Here is a 7,146-nt window from a genome sequence, read left to right as displayed (position 1 = left end):
GTCTTTTCACGTTTCTTTCTTCATTTCTTTTTCTACTATGTGAATTCAGTTTTCAATCTATCATATATGTGGAGATTGGTGCAATTGAAATGTACTACGTTGGAAGGCCTAATCAAAATGAAAGATGAATATTGACTATAGTTTTAACTTCATGAACTTATGCATTCTATATGGTATTAGTTTAATTCAATAAAACTTGTGCCGTTTTCGTGATGAAAGTTTCAATTCAGTTATGTGTAATTTATTTGTTCTCGTGAAGTGTTTTATTTTATTACTTGTTTTTCATTCTCACTTATCACATATCACATACTTGTTTTTACACAATATCTAGTCATTAATTATTGATTCATATGTGTGTTGTGGCTTCATACAACATTCCCTAAACAATAATTTCAAATTTTAATGTTTTTAGCAAATTTCTATGATTTCCATCAAATGCATCCGATATCGATATTTGATATATTATCGATATTTTTGTAAAATTTACATATCGATATTTCCACCGATACTGATATTGTAATACTGTTTACTTATGAAGCTTAGTCCATTCTTACACCCTCTTAATATAAATAATTTCGTTTGTTTAAAAAAAAAAAAAAAAAAAAATCTCGTTTACAGATTTTAGTTTGGTTTTAGGCGGGTAAGTCAATTCATCACACCCCTTCGTCCTCCTCCTCGTCACTCACAATGCAGTTCTATACATACGAAAAATCCAAATTTTCTCAGTCCCAAGCATCCATGGCGCCAAAATCCTTCAACCCCGAAACCCAAACCTACACCTCTCCCCGACCTCCCATCCCCTTCTCCACCGATCCCAACCTCTCTCTCACCGCCTTTCTCTTCCACACCTCCTCCTCTTTCCCTCAGAGCCTCGCCCTCGCCGACGCTGCAACCGACGAAACCCTAACCTTCCTCCAGCTCAAATCCTTAGTCTTTCGTATCTCACAGGCCTTCCTCAATCTCAACGTCCAGAAAAAAGACGTCGTTCTTATCTTCGCTTCCAATTCCATCCTCTTCCCCGTCTGCTTCTTCTCAATCGCCGCAATCGACGCCACCGCCACCAGCTGTAATTCTATGTACACCGTCTCCGAGCTCGCCAGTCAAGTCAGCGATTGCAATCCGAAGCTCATCATCACGTCTCCGAACTATTGCCGAAGATCGAGGGCTTCAATCTCCCAATTCGATACCGGAATATGAATATCCATTCCTTCTCCGATTTGATTAAGCTTTCGGACGATTCGGATCCGATTTCCGGTTTACCGGCTGTTAATGTGAATCAGAGTGACGTGGTGGCGCTGCTCTACTCGTTCGGGACGACTGGGAAGAGCAAGGGAGTGGTTATGACGCATCGGAACTTCATTACAACGTCGTTGATGGTCACGGCCGATCAGGACCGGTACAGCGAGCCGTGCCACGTGTTTCTGTGCTTTGTCCCGATGTTTCACTTATTTGGGCTGTTGGTGATTTTGTACTGGCAACTCCGGCGAGGGAACGCTGTCGTTACGATGGCGAAGTTTGACATCGACAGGGCGTTGAAGGTGGTGGAGAGGTACAGGGTTACGTATTTATTCGTGGTTCCGCCGGTGGTGATCGCGCTGACAAAGCAGAGCGTTGTTTAGAAGTACGACTTGTCATCGGTTGAGTTCATCATTTCGGCTGCGGCGCCGCCGGGTAAGGATTTGATGGAGGATTGTGCTAAGACCATTCCTCACGCTGCGATTGGTCAGGTAAATTGGAATCGTCACCTTCGTCGGGTCTTTGTTGCTTAACAAACTATATTATTTACATTAAGGTAGGGTGCAATTAACCTCACGATGGACTAATAATAATATGGTTTAAATTAATCTTTGATCACTTAATCTTAAATTTTGTTGATAAAACATTAAAAACACATCTATTTAATTTCATTATCGCAAGTGGTCCTCTACCATAATGATAAAATTGAATGTTATCTTTTGCATCACGACGTAGTTTCAAATCATGTCCACTCTTTAATCTAACATCTAATCTAACTAATTTATCTTTAACGAAATAAAAAAGAAGGAATTCTATCACTATCGAATGCTTAATATAAAATATTAAGGCGAACAATGAGGGGTTCCACACAAGTTGATTATTGTGAAATAATCTTATACAATTGCTCTTGAAAGATTTCACAAACAAAAATATATAATTTAAGATTCTAAAAAAATCACATTTTCTGCCTAGTAGACCTTATGACGTGGAAGTTTACCATAACAAATAAATATATTTGATCAATTACAATCATTGTTAATGAACAGTGGCTGTCACATTAGATGATCAATGTGCTACCTACAGCATCAATTACAAAAATTGAATTTTGACTTGAAAATCCATGTTGTGTTGTATTTGTGGCAGGGGTATGGTTTGACAGAAACCTGTGGGATCGTTTCTCTGGAAAATTTTACAGAAGGATCTCAAATTTCTGGATCGAGTGGCGTTCTTGCTCCTGGAGTTGAATTCCCAGATAGTTAGTGTGGATACCCTCGAGCTTCTTCCTCATAACCAGTTTGGAGAAATATGGGTTAGGGGACCTAATATGATGCAAGGTTAACCTAATATATATTTTCATCTGCTTTCTGCCATTTTTACTTTTCTTTCAAAGTAATACAAGATTAATTATTAAATTTCAAGATTAAGACTGTAAATGATTCTGTAGATAATGAAAGAAATAAACTCCAAGTGTATAAATTGCTTTTCAGGTTATTATAATAATCCAGAAGCCACAAAGTTGACGATAGATGAACAAGGTTGGCTACACACTGGAGATCTTGGATATTTTGATGAAGAGGGGCAATTATTTGTTGTCGATCGAATTAAATAGCTCATAAAGTGCTATGGTTTTCAGGTATAATTAATTTTCTAAATATTATGCGCTTCGAGTGCAAGGGATTTGCAAAGTGGTTGGAGTGTTTGCCCCTGCACTCAAGATTCTTAATTCGAATCTTCCCTCCTCTAATATCGCTTGTAGGGAAAAAAAGGTAATGTGGTTAATGTAACAACAGGTGGCTCCTGCGGAGCTAGAAGGGATATTGCTTTCTCACCCTGAAATATTGGATGCTGTTGTGAACTTGTGATCCCGTAAGTACAAGAGCCATACATTGTTTTTCCACACCATTGTTCTCAGTTTCCATAACTTCGAAACACTGCACGTTTTTTAACATCAATTTTCCATTGCAGATTTCCAGATGTTAAAGCCGGGGAAGTCCCAATTGCGTACGTTGTTCGTGCACCAAATAGCTTGCTAGCTGAGCAACAAATACAGAAATTTGTTGACAGGTAAGGTTTCTGCAAAACGTAGAACACAGAATAGCACTACATGATTTTTGTTTCACTTTACCTGATATTGAATGCATGACGTAGCTCGGTTAGTTAAGAGCATGAGCCCTTGCGACTTGCCCCTAAAGTTCCGAGTTCAATTCCGCCTCCCCAATATTGCTTCTGTCAAAAATTTAGTTGATATTGTGGTCTAGAATCTGAACACTTCTTTAGACATATGTTTCACTGAATAATTGAAAGTTTGACGGTATTTTTCCTCTACTTTTACAGGTTGCACAATTCAAACGATTGTGGAGAGTGACATCTATAAACAGCGTCCCGAAGTCGGCTTCGGGAAAGATTTTGAGAAGGGAGCTTATCCAGAAAGTCCGGTCAAAAATATAAAATTACAATACACAAGGTTTCAAATTATACCACTTATATATATGGCTTTTTAGCCAAAATGGTCCATGAGATTTGCATAACACATCAATTTGGTCCCTGAGATTGAAAATCAATAGAAATGGTCCCTAAAATTGTCCACCATCCATTATTTTGGCTCTTCGTTAAAAATTCCATTAAGTGTCCTAGAGCTCTTGGTCATAAGTTTGGATAATTTTCAAAGCATTGTAACTTAATTGTTTCTTAACCAAATTCGACCCATAATATATAAAAATGAAGATAGGAAGGTGTAGAACAAGATTATACCTATTTGGAAGCCCAATGATTGTTGGGGATGGCCGAAAAATAGCCTAAAAGGTGACTGGCCAGCAGGAAAACTGGAAAACTCGTCGGAAACTGAGTAAATTTTAAACGTTCATAACTTCTTCAATACTCAACGAAATCAAGTGATTTAAACCGAAAATCATAATTCTCGACGAGATGAAGAGAATGGTACTCTCTGTGGTTTGGCTGGAAACGGCTCGAAAGTGGCTAACTTGAGACCAAAACAGCCACTTTCGAGCTGTTTTCCGGTCAAACCATGGCGATTTAGCAGTCAAGAAAGGTACCATTCTCTTCCTCTCATCGAGAAGTATGATTTTCGTTTTTGAATCACTCGATTTCGTTGAGTATTGAAGAAGTTATGAATGTTTAAAGTTTATCCAGTTTCCAACGGGTTTTCGAGTTTTCCTGCGGACCAAAAGCTTTTCAGGCTATTTTCCGGCCATTGCCGGAAACCATTGGGCTTACAAATAGGTATAATCTTGTTCTACACTTTCCTATCTTCATTTTGATATATTATGGATCGAATTTGATTAAAAAACGATTGAGTTACGAAGCATTGAAAATTGCCCCAACTTCCGGCCAAGAGATCCGGGACACTTAACGGAGTTTTTAATGGAAGCACCAAAATAATGGATGGTGAACAATCTCATGGACCATTTCTTTTGATTTTCAATCTCAGAGACCAAAGTGATGTGTTATGCAAATTTCATGGACCATTTTGGCTAAAAAATCTATATATATATATATATATATATATTAATAAAAAGCATAGGTAAAACTTGAAACAAATCTTAAAAATTAAACAATAGGAAAGAACAAATAAGTGTGACTAAATGGAAAAAGCTCTTTTTATTTATTTATTTATTTATTTTAATCACATTGGATAGACAAACGAGTAAGATCGTTTTCCAATCTCATGAGTTCCCCAATTTGAATCTCGGTCCGATGATATCGGCTATATAAGTTTGCGTATTTAATTAGGATCTAATTTCCATGATTTTCTTTACATTTCAAGCTAGGCCCCTCAGCAATGGGAAAGGATACATAAGGATTAATCTCGTTTCCATCGTCGTATTTAGCTCAAAGCTATACGTTCTTTGAATTTAATAAGAAAATTTTATTTTAATCCTTGAAAAAAAATGAGTTTTAGATTATAATCTTGTGTAAGATTAAAATCTAATTTTAGTTTAGTTTCTGATACATTTATTGATCTCATTTATTAATTATATTTTGATGTTTGATTCTTTTTTTCCTATTTTTAATAATTACATTTAATTTTTATTTTCATTTCATTCATCATAATATATTTTGATGTTTACATTTAGGTAAACTAATTTTTTTATATAGTATATTCCGATATTTAGGTACATCAATTCATTTGATTATATTTTGGTATATCCATCTATACAATTATATAGGTACATTAATCTATACATTTCGATACATATATTTTAGTATGTACATTTCGGTACATACATTTCAATATTGACATTGAGGTACATTAATTCAATATAATACATTCCGATACATACATTTAGGTTCATTATAATTATATATGTCGGTATAAACATTTCGGTATAGTCATTTATGTACACTTATGTATTTACATATTTGTGTCACTAATTTCTTTTAATATTTTCTCATTTATGTTAATTTATAATTGAAAGAACTAATATGTGCGTATTAATAAAATTAAAATTTTAATGTGGAGAAATACCCATTCAATAACAAAAATATAATATAAATTTCATAAAAGTACACTTTAAGGGATTAAATTGAATATGTGATCTAGGACCAGGTTTTTTTTTTTTTTTTTAAAGGGGTGTGATATCCACACACATCTTTTTACTTCTCACACACCTTTTTAATTTTTAGCTGTCGAATCGGATGAATTGTAGAAAATCAATGGACCCTTTTTTAAACTCATCTTTTACAAGGACTAATGATCAGAGCGGACATCCTTTCGAGTCTGTCTCTACATCCTTCTTGTTGTGAGTTGTTTCTAGCTTTGAAACCATGGTGGAAGAAAACTCTGTTAATTAGAAGGGTGAAAGCAATCTTACGTCTCGTCTTGCAAATTTTCTAAGGTTGATATCAACCCCAATCAAAGGCTCAGTTCAGTGTTACTGAATAAGTTTAATTACCTACCATGGTCAAGAGCTGTTACTTTGGATCTTGGTGGGAGATCAAAGCTAGGGTTTATTAATGGCAGCCTTCCAGCTCCTAAGATCACATCACCAGAATATAAAGCATGGTTGTGCAAGGACCAACTGGTTATGTCATGGTTTCTCAATTCTATGGAAATAAAAATAGTTGAAATTTTTAGTTATTCTGAGTCTTCACTGCTCTTGCGGTCAACGATGAAAGAAATGTATGGAAACCAAAATAATTTTCCTTGCATTTTTCAACTCAAGAAGGACATCTCAAGCCTTCAACAAGAAAGTAAGACATTTGTTCAACATCTTGGTACTTTGACGGGTATGTGGAATGAGTTAGATGTCTATAGGCTTCACGCTACAAATGCCATTGTTCTCTTAAAAAGGGCCGAGGAAGATAAAATATTTCAACTGTTGGCTAGCTTGAGCTCTGACTACTAAGATCTTCGTAGTCACATCTTGATGAATACTGAACTTCCTTCATTTGCTAGTGTATGTGTTGTGATTCAACGTGAAGAAGTGCATTAAATGTGAGTCTTGTGCATGATTGTTGGATCATTGATTTTGGAGCCAGTGATCATATGACTAATCAAACTACAAACCTACATGATTTTGCGAATATTACAAAACCATCATAAGTGTCTGGTGTAAACGGGAAGGGAACACCAGTGTTAGGTACATGGAAGATAAAGTTGACCTCAGACAATATTGAATCCAAAGCTCTCTATGTACCATCTTTTCCTTTCCAGTTATTGTCTGTTGGAAAAATCACAAATACACTCAATTGTCTTGCCACTTGCCAATAGCCGAGTCATCAAATTCCATACATTCTACAAGTAAACAAAAACCATTAAGGCCATCTCCAACTAAAATGGCTAACTATAGCCCTGCAAAAAATTATTTTTAAATAAATAATGTCAGGTCATACTCATATACAATCTACAACCAAATGAGTTAAACGTAGCTTCCTCAATAATTTATTAGT

General features: G+C 35.7%; 1 pseudogene; it reads left to right on the top strand.

Annotated features, from left to right (window-relative positions):
* Positions 1 to 738: 738 nt before the first annotated feature.
* LOC137728479 (probable CoA ligase CCL10) lies at positions 739 to 3,684 on the top strand (annotated as a pseudogene).
* Positions 3,685 to 7,146: the final 3,462 nt, after the last annotated feature.

This window comes from Pyrus communis, chromosome 3 (assembly GCF_963583255.1).
Source record: "Pyrus communis chromosome 3, drPyrComm1.1, whole genome shotgun sequence".
Classification (NCBI taxonomy): domain Eukaryota; kingdom Viridiplantae; phylum Streptophyta; class Magnoliopsida; order Rosales; family Rosaceae; genus Pyrus; species Pyrus communis.
Note: the sequence above shows the minus strand (reverse complement) of the source record. Positions and strands in the feature narration are given on the sequence as shown.